The 16545-nt window shown below is 26.6% G+C and overlaps 2 long non-coding RNA genes across 4 annotated transcripts; one reads left to right on the plus strand and one right to left on the minus strand.

Moving 5' to 3' along the window:
• Positions 1–1368: 1368 nt before the first annotated feature.
• LOC122635832 lies at positions 1369–15669 on the plus strand. The gene is made up of 3 exons (XR_006328774.1): positions 1369–1635; positions 6530–6684; positions 15567–15669. It is a non-coding gene; the product is annotated as an uncharacterized LOC122635832 (long non-coding RNA).
• On the minus strand, positions 8828–14027 carry LOC122635824. Of its 3 annotated transcripts, XR_006328764.1 has the most exons (5): positions 13503–14027; positions 12675–12823; positions 11918–12603; positions 11612–11701; positions 8828–11530 (listed from the first exon to the last, which is right to left on the minus strand). It is a non-coding gene; the product is annotated as an uncharacterized LOC122635824 (long non-coding RNA). The 3 variants fall into 3 exon arrangements; XR_006328763.1 differs by having other exon boundaries at positions 11918–12823; XR_006328765.1 differs by having other exon boundaries at positions 11608–11701; positions 11918–12823.
• Positions 15670–16545: the final 876 nt, after the last annotated feature.

Genomic DNA, 16545 nt, shown 5'->3' on the forward strand with positions numbered 1-16545 from the left:
TAAAAAGACAATTCAATTTATGCATATTAAAATTTTATCCATTCTATTTTTATATATAATAATATATAAATAACAATATATATTAATAATATTATTATATAATATATATATATATATATATATATATTAATGATATACCATTTATTTACTCATCGATCACTATCAAAGAAAATGATTTACAAAATCTCGTTTGTAGAAACGATTCTGGGCACCACATTTGGAGAGAATTAGACAATTGGAATCTAAATATCGTGATGCTTTCGCACTCATGCTTTCCCCAGAATCTTGAAATATAGATAATTATTTTTTTGTTAGATTCGATCGTCTATTAAGAAGTATTAAATCTAACGGAAGATTTAACGTTTATTACGTTAGCAAGAACGTAGTATTGTTTTGATATTATTGCCTAAAATTAAAAACGTTGCATGATTTTTCGAGAAATATATGTTGCTCTATATAATGCTTCTTTAATATAAATCATTCTCCTCTTCATTTCACCAAATCGTACGGATTTTTTAGGTTGTTACTCTTATTTTAGATAACTGTTGGAAGAAAACCTTTCTATGAACAAATAAATTGGAAATATTTAGAAAATATTGAAAAAAAGAACAATGAAGTGACATTTCTTTTGAAGGACTAAAGAAGAGCAATAACAGTATCCTAATTATTTAGTAATATTCATAGAATTGTAATTTCAGTAGAAATATGAATCAAATTTTTTCATCACAGATCTGAAATTGAAGAAAAGATGTTAAATCTATTTGTCGCTTCTGTCAACGGTAATCAAATCGATAAGAAATGAATTCGAGAAGTCGATACTTTTATGTTTTATGTAGACTACAATATTCATTTATTTCGAGCAATAAGGAAAAATAAGATAACAATTTAAAAAAAAATCTTCATTCTGTTACAATACTACAGCAATGACATTCCGTTTTGCTTTGAGTCTTTTTGCAAAATACAAAGATATCCTGATAATGTTCTTAAATCAAAAGATTACAAAAAAAATGATCGAAAATAATATTTTTTGCATGTATAATGAATAATTATTGATTTGTACTTATTCATATGTATTTATTCGTAAGAAGGTATAAGAGAGAAAATTATATAATAAAAAGATTATGAACTGACAATCTCGGTGCTTCAAAAATTTTTGTATTTGAAGAAATGTATAAAAGAATCACTTTATACCCAAACGGTATATATTGTTATATGTTACAAGATTTACAGATGTGTATATAATATAGTTGAATACATTATTCATACATCTCCGTTTGATCATTTAAATGACTTAATTAATGATATTATTATGAATTAATTAACATATTTTTAGAAAATTAGTAAATCCAGCCGGTTCGGTTTGTCACGTAAATATCTATAGAAATCCAGAATATTCATTAAATCTCGGTGTTTTTAATCCCAACAGATTCTTACCAAAAAATATATTTAATGCAGGATGAAGAAATTGCATCGATAACTATTGCATGCAGAAATGAGAAAAAATAAATATAATCATGTTATTTTTTTTTGTCGGTCGAAAATTCTTAATACTTGATCTTAAACGAATGGAAACTTACATATTCTTTCCACATTCCATTTTCTCCAAAATGAAATAAATTGGAACTACAATTCCAGGTAATTTAGAATTGTAATTCGTTAAATATATGAAATTTTAACTTTATTCTACAAATATATTTATCGAATAAATATATATCTATTAATATATTGAAATGTTAAAATAAATAATGCACGTATAGTAAATATACTTTTAATGTATACAGGGGAAGTTATTTAAATTGAAATACCTAAATATTTTCAGAACATCATATTTTCGAAAAGGAAGTTTTTTCTAATTGGATGAACGCTTCAAAGGTCATTTCAAAGTCAATTTTATTTTTTTAAATGAAAACCATTTTTGTAACAATATATTATTTTACATAAAAAAAAGAAACAAGTAACATTTATCTAATATTTTTTTATCCGGTATCTAATTTCTACGATATTTAAGATTGCTTGGACAAAAAGCTTTCATTAGATGACAACATAGTGTAAATCGCTGCGAAAGATATGTAAACAATGAAAATTCAGTATAATACAAACGTTTTTTTATATTTTTTAAACCTACTTCAAGAATAAGATATATTAAAACGTACTAATTATAGAGAAAGATATGAAATAGTGCATTAAAAATGCTTGTAGAATTATTGAAATTAATATTACATCATAATTTATATTTTATTAAGCATATTGAGAAATATAACTAAAGAAATTCATTTTGAATATTTCTATAAAAATAATGTTTTTTTAAAAAAAGGATATTTGTCAAAAATACCTACTTGCCTTAAGTATTTCCTCTAAACAATAAAATATCACAATAAGTAAAAGCTGGATAAAAAAATAGTTTGGATAAAAGTTTAACCTCTCTGAAAGAAGAAAAAAAATAAAATTGACTTTGAAACATCCATCGAATCAGAAATAAATCAAGCTGTTACCGTTTTGCCGTTCAAAATATATTTCATTAATGATATCATTGTCAAATTGATTTTACACTTATAATATATAAAGATAATATATAAAGTTGCGAACAATGTCTGCATTTCCTAAAAATATCAACGCTCTCAAAATTCACCTATGACTTGGAGAGTATAACGAACACTACACGTTTGAATACATCTGAGTACACGTTTTGAATTCTTCTGATATTGATGTTTTGATTCTTCAAACTATCACACCGGTAAAATCCAATCGCAAACATTTGAATCTAAAATTTACAAGGAAAGATAATTTTGCTGACTCGACGTACATTTTTCTTTCATACTTAGATTCAATGAAATTAAAATTTTCACATAAATCTTAAATAAACATTTTATATATTTATATGACGATAGTCAATATTGTCATGAACTCATATGATATATCTTTGGTGACGCTATATTATATTAACAGATAACTTTCACAGACTCTTTTTGTCCAGTATTATTCCTTTTACCTTTGAGATACCTCGAAGAGAGGAAGCAATACACGCAGTATTTTCTGTATAGAAAAGGATGACTCGACATTTTATTTTCGTATCAATATTTCTAGGTACGTACAATTGATTTTGCAAAAATTCTAATATAATGGCCTTATATACTTTCCTAATAAAACTAAACATTCAAGAATATACGAATATCCTTAAGATTTCTAAATTTATGAGCATTAAAAACATTTGTATAGAAATATAACGAAAGAATAACATCTTCAGACAAAAATTTCTTTTATTCAAAATAATTTTCCGTGTTGTATCTATATCATCGACAATTCTCAGCGATGGTGCGTACGAGTAGTGAGCATTGACGAAAAAGCCAAAATAAATGACGAATTTAAAAAATCACCTTTTTCGCACAGACGATTACATATAATTGCACATAAATGTGATTACCGAGAAAAAGTAGGGTGTTCATTATCCGTTTTATAATGATTTACGCCAACGATGAGAACAGGTATAATTTTTGAGCGATTTGGATGAACAAGGTCTCATTTTAAAGATAAAGATTTAATTTAGGACCCCCTTTTCTAAATTTCTGGAAAAGCTTTATTTTCTTTAAAAAAAGATCGTTTTAAAGAATGGTATTGTTTTCCAAAATAGTTTATTGACAATTATAAAGATTTACTGTAATAATATATAATAAAATATATAATATATAATATAATAATATAGTATGTGTACATATATATATATATATATATATATATATATACATATATTGTTATGCGCGACCACTCGTTTAATAAAAAAAGTTTGAACTCTCAATTCGCTAGCTGCCTAGAAACAATCTTCTAGTTTGAAGATTACTCTCGTCATCTAGACCGTCTCATAACGATATATATACATATGTACAAATAAATAAATAAATAATAATTATTATTATTATAATGATGATAATGATGACGATGATGATTAAATTCTTGTTACATTAAAAATGAATTACTGTAAACGTTCGATTAATATAATATAATATTTAGGAAAGACTTTATTACTACATGATTATCGATAATAAACATTTTAAACATATAATGAAATAAAAGTTGTCAAGAAGAACTTCGAAATGCATTTTCTTGAACATTATTGATTCAATATTTAAGAAATAGGAACTATTATAAAGTTAATTAAAAGTCCTTTCAGTAATATGTCATTTATATTCCTATTGTCATTTAAGATTTTCAATAGGATTTGATCAAAATGAATAAATTTATAATAAGAACCTTTTTTCCTCGAAAACAAAATTGATCTGTCCCGGTATTTTAAAAAAAAATTACTAGATTTTATAATAATCCTGATGGACATCTTCGGAAGTTTCAGGTAAAAACGTATCGTTTCTAACTGATATTTATTACACGTTCTTTTATTTATTTTATTTATTTATTTTATTTATTTCACAAAAAAAAATAATTATATTAATAAAATAAAGACAGCATTCAATAACATTTGTCCAAGTAATTGTAGACTTATTAATTTTGAATAAAGTTTGACAAATTTATTAGCGTCTTTATAAAATGCGAAATATAGATTTATCAATTAACTATCTTTCTTAGAAACAATAGACTTATTACTTAATTAATCATTTTACAGGAATTTTTATTTGACTATTGATTTTACAGGTTGCAGAATATGGATTTATTATTTAATTACCGGATTTACTAAATGCAGGATATACTCTTAAGGATTAATCATGGACTTCACTAGCTAATTAGTGACCGGTTTAACAGAACAACAAATATTGACTGGCTTTTTAGATTTTCTTTTGACTGATGCCTTAGAAACGCGTTTAAGAAAATGTCAGTGGAAGCATTGCATCATTGCTTAACGCTGATTAGTTAATACCGATGAGCGAGTCCACGTCGTACCATCGTACGAGCATTATTTTAAATTTAAAAATGCAAAGTCAGATCAATTACTTATTTCGGGAAACTTTTTAGATGATATGAAATTTGATATGATATTAATAATATATTTGATATGAAATTGTAAAAAATTGAATTTCAAATCTTGAGAATTTTAAAAGATATTGTTAAAAGGAATCTTAATGTATCTTAGATCAGTGAATTAATGGTAATTGGGTAGATACAAGGTTGAAATGCAAAGTCATATTTCTTAACAAATTAAGGAGACTTAATACTTTCAACTTGAATTAACAACATACGAAATTAATCATTTTATTTTACAACAATATTCTTCTCAAATACGAATAATATTGACAACTGTAAATTGTTATAATGCAGACACAATAGCATAAACTTTAGCAAAACTTTAGCTCGACAGCGACGCAAGAATCCAAAGAACATAAGAGACCATGAAACATAAGAGACCAATGAAAAATTGATAATCGTAATGTTTTGCATGTCAATCGTATTCAAGTGAGGCAAAAATGTACAGTGTCTCGGTTAAGGATAGTATAAACATCTGAATTTCATCTACGGAAAGAGGATCCACTATTGCATAATTATAATAATTAATATTCAAATAAGTGCTACTGAACACTTTTTAATAATTTTTATACAACTCACGAAGCACATGAATTTATAAGTGAAGGTATACCAAATGTTAGACATCCTTATCAAAAAGCGAAACAACATTCTAATTAATAATTTCAAATTTCGGTTTCATACCGCTCATATGATGATTTTATTGAGGATCGATATCAATGACGAATTAATAATAAAAATTTAAGGTAAATATTGTATTAAGCCGTGTACATAAAATGATTAACGTCGCTAGAAACAAGTTATGTCAACCAATGTTAGCAAAGCAACTAACATTAAAAAGTAAATTCCGATGACATTTAACATAGGCAATATAACAATTGTGTTTAATTAATAAATACCAGTTTTATTTATAAAGATGATATTTAATAACGATCGGCTAAATAAAAATAAGATCATAATCGATTATAATTACACTAAAATTGTTATGCCTCGTGGCGTAATTTAAAATAGTCAGGTTTTGGTTAGGCCATGAAGCCTTTATCAGGAATTAGCCTTCAGGAACGTAAATTTGATGATAGGGGACAGAACGGGGAAACATAAATCCATAGGAAATTCTGAATAGAAAGAGACGAAAATGTGATAGATAGATGAACGGAAAAAGAATGAAACATATGACAGAGTATTCAAAATAAAGATTTCTTTCTGCCACTGTGTGTACTACTTTTCGACATTTAAACTACATATGTTTTACTTATTGTCTACTTCTGTCATATTTTTACGGAGTCTCTCGCAGCCACAGCATAATAAATGCTTGACGAAGATATAAATATAAAAGAAATAAAAAGAATTTATAACTTCGGTTAACACGAAGAAGGATACGATATGTTCTTTCGGATTTCTATTTACAAGTTCGACTTTTTCTTTTCTTTAAGCATGTATCGATCGGATATAATTATAGAAAATAAACTTAATTGTATAAATTAATTATATAAAAAATAACTCAATTCTACGCAGTTGTAAAACATCGAATCTATTTTATTCACGATTTTTATATTCTTCTCAGATAGCCCGAATAATTCCACAACTTTATCAACGTACGGTAATGGCCACCTAATGAACACAAACAATCCGTGAGAGAGCTTTCGAAATAGATATGCACCAAGATAGAGATTTAAAAAGGATAACGAACCACTACTAATGAACTCTCCTCATCGACATGTATGTAAATTACTCTCATATTTTAATATTTAATGCGAACCACTAGTATTTTGCAATTTCTACATTAAGAATCTCTGTGTTTAGAACGTTTGACATCAGAAACGATCAGACATTCAGCTTTAAAACTATTAAAATATTTCAGCATCATAATAACTTGGAATGTTTGATCGGGCTATTTATAAATAATCGTCGCCTTCAATGTTAGAGGGAGTTATGTAAGGAAAGTTGAAATACAAAAAGATAAACATCACTGATCACCTACGCGATACAGTGAGGAAAGCATATTAACAATATTATATTCAGTATTATTATTATTATTGTATTCAGCGAATTTGACATAGTAATCGTGTTTTTGAATGTATAAAAATAGAATATGTTAAAACATATTTATCTTTTTTAACGAATAGAAAGTCATTCTAATTGATCGTCTAGTCACCTATTAATATTTCTCTTTTCGACAAGACAAAATCTGGAAAGATATTTGTTCATCGTTGTTTTACGAAAACTTAGTTTGAAGTGATTTAGACAAGTGCAAAATAATATCTCCTATCATTTTAATTTTTGTGAATTTATTCATTGGTTCCAAGCGGAATTTGTCTAACACGCAAGCCGTCATCGATTTAATCTCATCCATTGCAAATTTTTAACTTGCGAAAAGAAAGATAACACAGAAATTTTGATTTAGCATTCGGCAAAATTGTGACTAATTGGGAATTAACCATTCTTTTATTAAAAATAAATTCCAATATCCAATAAGAGGAATTTAATCGATGAAAAGATTTGCAAGATCTTGATAATAGTTCGATGTAGTATTTGCATTTTTGTCACTTGATCGACTACAAAGCAAAATATTTCTCGTTTTCATACGTATATTGTTCCACTATTAATATTACGAAATTACAGATTTTCGTTACTTTTACTTTAAATAATTGGGGGTGGAAATGTTTTCACGTAAAAATAAATTCTGAAAGATCTAAAAAATTTTAAGAAAATGAATGAGAATGACGTTTCTTCTACGATACCGGACAAAAAAAGTACTGCAATTTTTTAGCAACATTTAATAAATCATAATCGCAGTAGAAATATCAATCATATTTTTTCATCACATGCCCGATATTCAAGAAAAGATTTAGTACAATACTAAAATCTGATCTACTTATGATCACTTACTTATCTGAACGATACTAAAAATCTATAGGGAAGGAATTCGAGGAGAAGATTTTTGAATGTCGAATATCTTAAAAAGTAGAGGACAAAAGGAAAATAAAGAAAAGAAGGAAAAAATGTCGCAGACAAAAGTTGTTAGTCTTTTCACATAAAACGTTCATTTTATTATTCAGTCTTAAAAAAAAACAAATAAAATTTATCTAAATCGAAAGACGATGAATAAAACGTAAAAGAATATACTGAGCTTACGTCAATGTGTGTTAATCAAGGAAATGATATAAGAGCTTTATCTGCAAAAGTGTAATTTACAAAGTAGGGAAGTAGGGAATATGATATTCTCATAATTAATAAATTTAATTAAACATATATCATTGCTTATAATCCATTAGGTATAATTATTATCCAGAGTAACATAATATTTATTATCACGCATCTATCTTTATGTAATAATTAATTTTCTTATTATATTGCTGTTTTTTAACACGTTATTTCTTTTAAGTTACATTAGACACAGTTGTTTTTTTATATCGTCTACTATTTTTGACTCAATATACATATATATGCTACTCCAAAGTATGTTTTTCATTTATTTATATAATATATAGATAGATAAAAGTTTATTATTACCCCGATCATAAGAAAAATAGCTATGTCCTCGCGCATGAGAAAGATATAAGTGTAATCATAACTCGGTTTGGTGATCCGTTTCCCTTTTTGAATACTTTGAAAGAATCTAAAGAATTTTACAGTTCCCTGGGCCTGACCCCGCTTTCTTTAGTGAAATAGAGAACTGAAAATGATTCTTGTTACTATTACAGATGTTACAGGTGGTGAATAAAATAAAATAAATAAAATAAATATAAAAAAAAATAAATTGTACATCGCTTGTTTTTTCTGACGCATTTGTCAAATTCGAGACAATGTGATATCCGTGGATCCTCATCGATAAGTCGATCAAAGCATAGTTTTCACCAAATTCATCTTTTCAACTTTTTATTCTATTATAAAATATTATATTACATTAAATATATTATGTATATTATTTAATGTGCTTCTTTAAAGCGTATAAAGTAACGAGAAAATTTTGCGAAGATAAGTTCTTACACATATACACCTACGATTTATGCATAAACAGAACTTCTTCCGGAGAGAAGATAAGTCAGTCGTAGCAGATCCGGTCTGTGTTCTACTACCTCGAAAATATCTCCATACAATTTCGTAAGAGCGTGTGATATTATTTTTACGCTTTTACACGATCTTATTGAGACGACAATTTCTAAAGTTTTATTTTCTTAAGCGGTTTATATATGGGCATATCCGATATACCTAGTGCCTTACACGTCGTGTAAGGGTACGCGACATCTGGCATTATCTATTATTATAACTCCAATGGAAGCTGTAATATCCTATAGTATTTTTATTGCCAATATCAATGTATACACTTTAATAATAGATATTTATGCAGCATTCTTTGATATACACATTTAGCTCGTAACTCGTATCCGACACTAACTGTCGATACCTAACTAAAATAACTCCAGTTGGCTCGTCTTATTGTCAGTTCGTTTACTTTTTTTAATCACGTATTACAGGCATATAGTACATACACGCTACTTAGATACTACAGAATTTTTATGATCGGTTTTATTTACTTTTAGTTTTTTCAAACAGTCGGTCAAAAATGTCAAAACTGTTTACGTCGCATATTTTTCTCTTACCGCAACTCTTCGAAGCCTTCCGCCTACAATACATTAGTTACTTCATATCTCCAGTGCAATATTTGTTTTGATATTAATAAAATCTACCTCCTCATATTCCCAAATAAATATTTTATCTCGACAAAATGTATCTTACTTAAAAAATAAATAAAAAAATATTTTACGAATGTTTGCGTTATATTTAAGATGAATTTTTGTCACGAAAATTTAAAGGACGTAAAATTTTGTTGGAAAGTATCTGACTGGATATATCAAATTTACATGTCTATATTCAATAATGCATACTGCATATGCATGTATACGTTGTTATTAAAAAGAAAAAGAAAGAGAAAAAGGGAGAACGTTGATACAGAGAACGTTTATCATGACAGCACGAAACGACTTAAGGCTATTATATATATACAATGTCTTACGAAAGTATTGAAATGCTCGCTATTAAAACTTTAAATAATAAAAATATGCATGTTAGACTTAAATTCTGAAAGTGATGTTACAACTATTATAAGACACAACTATCGAGATTACGCATACAAAATTTGAAGCGAATCGAATAACATTTATAGAAGTTATGAAACATTTATTACAAAAATGTATTGAAACAGGTTCATAAAAGTATTCGAACACTATTAATTTATTATGGCTTTGGGACGATGTTACATGCTGCACACTAGCTTTTCAGTTGTAGATTCTATAGAATTACATACTTCTACAATCTTCTGTTTTAATACATTTTTCGAAGTTATTTTATCATTTTTTTATTTCTTGCCGATTTCTGCCCACAAATTTTCGATGGAGTTAATATCCGAACTTTGTAAGGGTATATGTAACATACATTATATTATTAAAAAATCAAAAATCGAAAAAACAATTAAGAACAACCATCGTATAGGTCGTCCAAAGAAACTAACTCGTAGAGAAGAAAAAATTATAATACGCGAAATAAAAAAAGATCCGAATACTTCGGCTACGAATCTTGCTCAAATGGTTGCGTCAAAACTTAAATGTTCATTTTGAATTATGTCGCAAGACTTTACGCGACAATGATTTTCATGGTAGAATTACGAAAAAGAAATCATTTATTAATAAGACAAATCGAGCCAAGTGTTTGAAATTTGTAAAAGAATACATAATTGAAGATGATGTTTTTTGGGATAAAGTTATTTTTCTTGATGAAAGCAAATATAATATATTCGGATCGAACGAACCTCGTTTTGTTTGGAGACAACCCAATTCAAAAATGAATGTGAAAAATTTACGTCTGACTGTAAAACACGGTGGTAGTTCCGTGATGTTGTGAGGATGTATGGTTACAAACGGTATTAGAAATATTGTTTTTACAGATGGTATTTTAGATAAATATAAATATTTAAATATTCTAAAAAATAACTTAAAAGAAAGTTAAGGTTTTTTACGAAATTAGGGTTTTTTATTTCCAGCAAGATTATAATCCCAAGCATACGGCTATAATTGTAAAAGAATGGTTGTTGTATAATACATCGCAAAGGTCATATTAACCATATGTTTATATGAACTTTTTTTTTATTTTAGCATACTGTATCTATCCCTGAAGTTATGTCCACATTTTCGGAAATACCCTGTATATAATAGTTATGTATATATAACTATTATATATATATAAGTGGACCACAAATCTTAGCATATCCTAAGATATCGATACATGAGAGACTTGTCTTTTCTGTTCCGTTCTATATGTGCGTTCTATATGTATTTATTTTTATCGAATAACCGTGTGCTGATTTTACTGGCAAAACCTACTATCAAAAATTGCCCAATCTTGAAAAATCTGTGATTTTACCTTATACAGTTACCGGCAATATCAGGCGTATATATAAAACAATATCGATGTCATGTGAACAAGTAGGCTATAAACTCAAACTTTTGTTTCTCATATTTTGGTGTCAACTATCTTGTAGTGATCCATGCTAGATACGATGCAGCATCTATTGTACGATATATGTATATAAATAAACGTATAAAGAGTAACAAATGTAATTGAGATACAGTGGTGACTACATACTTACGTATTACAGTTAACAAAAATTTGTTTTCTTGTGTATTTGCACATTTAATAACACAAAATAATTTCGTTTTCTGCAAGTTTCTAGCATACTCTATAAAAAAAAAAAAAAAACAAGGATTTTTAAATTTATTATCATTAACAAGATTCATGTATTTATAATTGAAGAGTGCAATTTCTTGCAGACACGTCCTTATGCACATATAGAAATATTTATATTTTCACAAGTAGTTTTAATTTATAATAATAATAACATATTTATGATTAATATTTAGTAGCTACATCTTTATTTCTGAGAACAGCAGCATACCTGCATGGCATAGATTCGATAAATCGAATGCATCGACCCCATCTGTAATCGGTATGAAACACCAAGCTTCTTCTATTCTGACATACAATTCGTTAATATTTTTTAGTTCCTGCTTCTTCACATGTTTATTCACGTCAATCCATAACATCTCTATGGGATTTAAGTCTGGAGATTGTGCTGGCCACTTCATCACATTAATATTTTGTTCATTAAAAAATGTCTTTATTATATGTGTGGTGTATTTAAAATCATTATCCGTTTGATAAATTCAATCTTTCATCATGTACTCTTCAGTAAATGGAATTAATTGATATTTTACAACATCTAAGTATATAAATTTGTCCATTATTCCTTTGATGAAGGTCTGTGCCGTTTATACCAGGACCGATCCACTACATCTTATAGTTTCTTTTAAACAACTATTATGGTATTCTTTGTCTATATGATGTCTAATATACATTTTCTCATCAAATCCAAATCTATTGAATTTAAATTCGTCTATAAATACAACGTTTGATAACTGTTGGTCACTGTCAGTTAAAATATTCTTTTGTGAAAGCAATTCTAGCTCATAGATTTTTTCTAATATAAATGATTTTTTACTGGCAAAACATTTAATTGAAACCTCTAGTCTTCGTCAAACAATTTGTACATTTATTTGTGTATCCAAGTTCGTGGATATTTCCCTGTAAATATCGATAGCAGTCTTGAATCTGTCAGCTTTAAATAATCGATGAACTTTTTTATCTGTTCTTACATCAGTTTTTAGAGATCCCGCTTTAGAAGGCAAATTATTTGAAGTTCTGTGATGTCCAATATATTTTATAGCTTAATAACATGCCATGACCAATAGTCTAAATTCTCTGGATATCTTTCAATATAATTTTCCACTTCTTCGAAGATGTACTAGTGTTGTTTATGTTGAAAATAAAAGTAAAGCAAAAACTTATTTTACAAAAATGTTTTGAAATATCAGTACACATATCGTTTGAATTCTCACAACATTTCAATTATCATATTTTCATTTTTAAAATTGATCATTATTTATATCACGATATCACTAAATCCAAAATTATAATTATTTTCTATTTTCATAGTAGATTTGAATAAAAACAAAACCTGTTGATAAATCTATAATAATATTTCAATCAGATTTCAATCAGAATCAAAAATATCAATAGTAAAATTGCTATATGTTAGAAAATGTAGAAGACAAAATTATAGCTAATATTAGTGCCTTTTACCCTGCTTATAATCATTATATTATTCAATTAGATATCTTCAGGTCTAGTTGAAATAATTAAAAATCTAGTTGAATTCATAGTTGAAATAATCAAAAAAACTTTGTGCATCATATAAAAATTTCCAGGTATAAAGTCTTGTATATAATATATTGTGCAGTTGTAAACTATTTATTATTAATGTATATATCGTACTGATAATAGATATTACAAATCTCTGAGTATAACTTTTCTAAAAATTATAATAAAACTTATTGGTAAAAATTATCTAATATAAACAATTAATATCTTTCTTTTATTCTATGATTAATTCTATTATTAATAGTTTATTTATTAATACATACCTGCTGCAATGTCAGGTTTTCAACATTTATGATACAATCATCGAAGCTAATCTGTGAATTTTATTTTTTTCCATCAGTTAATATTTTTTGACTTCGACTCCAGTATTTTTTTAACTCCCTAAAATATTTCTTTTGATAATATAAATTATACATTTAGAGAAATTGCTTCGAAATAATATATATATAATTGGATAATCTTATTCGTTACATATTGTCATGCAAATGGTTTCTTTTTCTATCTTTCTTTTCATTCTTTCATTTTTTCTTCCGCATTCTAACTTTCTTTGTTCCGTATTCCTTATTTTTTCGTTTATTTTTGCACATTTCTTCTTTTATAATTACAAAACAAATTAGCAATCTGATTATAGGTCCCAACATAAAAATATCATACCTCCTTTTCGAAATGTCAAAGTTATTCGTTTCTTATTCTTTACTTTAATACAACTTATTTAACTTTAAATAATATAACTTTATTATAACTATAAATCACAATAACAATTATAATAGAACTTTTCGATAACTCAAATTCCTCTCTCTCTCTCACAATAGCAATAGATTATAAGCATTATTGTCGTCCAAACGTTCTTTGTTAGCTAGCGCATCGCCATCTCTTGGTTCCTATTGATACTTTTTCTCATACTAATTCTCTTTCTCTTATTCTCTTATTTTCTCATTCTCTCTCTCCCTCTTTTGCTCACTCACTGTCATATGTACAAAGTTTATTTATCATATTGTCTTCTTCTTTTCTCAGTCTCTATCAAGATACGGAAAAAATAGAAATAGCAATAAGAAAAATCAGAAAATATTTTTCCATCTGTTATTCGAACATTAGGAAATGAAATATTCGGAGCAAGATATTCTGGATGAGAGCAATATAACTATTGTTTATATAAGTGTAATTCATTTTAGTTACAATAAAATTTTGTTTATTGAAAAAAATTTGAAAACAATTATATTTTTTTTTTAGTTTCTAGTATAAACACTTTATTTTACACACACACACAATACAATATATAAATATAGTATACAATATAAATTTACAATGATTTTAAGTGATGTTTTTTTTTTTTAATATTAGGTTATCTTTTAATATAGGTTTCGTTGATTTTAATGTATTCATTTTCATCCAATGTCTTCAATTGCTACTTACCGATCTATTTTAATTATAAATTTTCTTACCAATGTAGCAAATTTTCATTTCCAGCATAACGAATTTTTGACGTAAAAGTAAAGTCAATCATAAATACATTTTCTTTTATAAGCTTTTAGAATACAATTTCAATAATTTATGAGAATATGCAATTACTTATGCAATATCTTTCCGCTTGGCTGAATACTAAGAAATTTTTCGAATGATCTTCGCTGGCTAGAAACCTGTCTGGATCAAATGTCAATGGTTCGTTCCAATATTCTTCATTCCATTGAAGTTTGTAGATGAGAACTACTCCTGAACTTCCTTTCGGTATAATCCAATTTTTTTAAATCGTAGTGAATCGCTTGATATTACTAATAATAAGAAAATGCAAAAGAACGCTTATATATAATATACACTTACAACATCTAAAATCAATTAACACTTCAAAAGAGATATTATTTATAAATGCATTATTTATATATTGTATATGTATAAACATATAATAAAAACAGATTACTTTAGACTTGATACATCTTCTATAATTCAAGTACGTATTTACCCCATTATTCGTTATTATTCATATAATGGAAAGTATTTTCATATTATCTTTTTGTCATATTTAGCATATTTTTAATTAAAAAATGGAGTATATAATGAACTATCTCAAATTTATGACACGAATGTTTCCAAAAAAGTTCCGATAACATTCCAATATATTGTAATTTTAGAAGGATTGATTATACAAACATTACGTCTTTTTTCTATCAGCCATCGATCCAAAACTGACGCAACATATTATACACAATATATAAGTAGCCGTAATAAAATAGCTATAATAAAATGATAACTTTTCTATTTTCTAATCATTCATTATTATTATTTATCGTTAATATTTTATTTAATATTGATATTTATTTATTTTTATTCAGAATTTTATCAAGCGACAGAAAATTGGATCATACTAAAAGGAAATTCAGCGGTATTTTTTATCTACTTCATCGAATAAAGTTCATCGAAATGAAGGACATTGAATCGAACCGTTGATATTCGATTCACTAGCCGACGAAGGTAAGGATCATTCGAGAAATTTCTTAGCATTCAATCAAAAAGAAAAAAATTGTATAGGTAATTGTATTTTCTTATAAATTATTGAAATTTCATTCCAAAAAGTTATAGAAGAAAATGCATTTACGATTGATTTTACTTTTTTAGGTTAAAGATTCGCTATGCTGGAAATGAAAATTTGATGTATTGGTAAGAAGATTTATAATTGAAATAGATCGGTTAGTAACATTAAAGAAATTGAACTAAAAATGAACATCACGTTAAAACTGGTGGTTTAATTTATAAAATTAAAATTTGAAAAAAGATATTACTTAAGATCATTATAAATTTTTTACGAAATATTCTTCTTTGTATCATGCTGGAAAATAAATAATTACTAAAAAATACGACACGGATCATTACTTTTCATTAACGAGTTGTAAGATTTATTTATCAATCTCTAATTCAACATATTATACGTATTAACATATTATATATATGTTAAAAATAAGAACTTATGAAAATAAATTATATTATAATTAAGTAAAAACTATAATTTGGATTACTGTTCCAAACTCTATCATAACAAACTCTGTGCGTAGTAAAAGATAATTTGTAGCAAAAATAGAAACATACAAACTGTATAAGAACTGTCTGCGAGCATCTCATTATTTCATATAATCTCTTATAAGTAATAATTAATTCATAAAGCTCTCAAAGATCATTTTTACTATTAATTTCAACATTCTTATCAATTAGTATTTTTGAAAGATTAATGAAAACTCAAAAATGTACCCATATAAATTTTCTTCTCTATACTCTCTTTTTAATATAAATTAATTCTTGCGTTACATACGACATTTC

This window comes from Vespula pensylvanica, chromosome 19, assembly GCF_014466175.1.
Source record: "Vespula pensylvanica isolate Volc-1 chromosome 19, ASM1446617v1, whole genome shotgun sequence".
NCBI lineage: Eukaryota > Metazoa > Arthropoda > Insecta > Hymenoptera > Vespidae > Vespula > Vespula pensylvanica.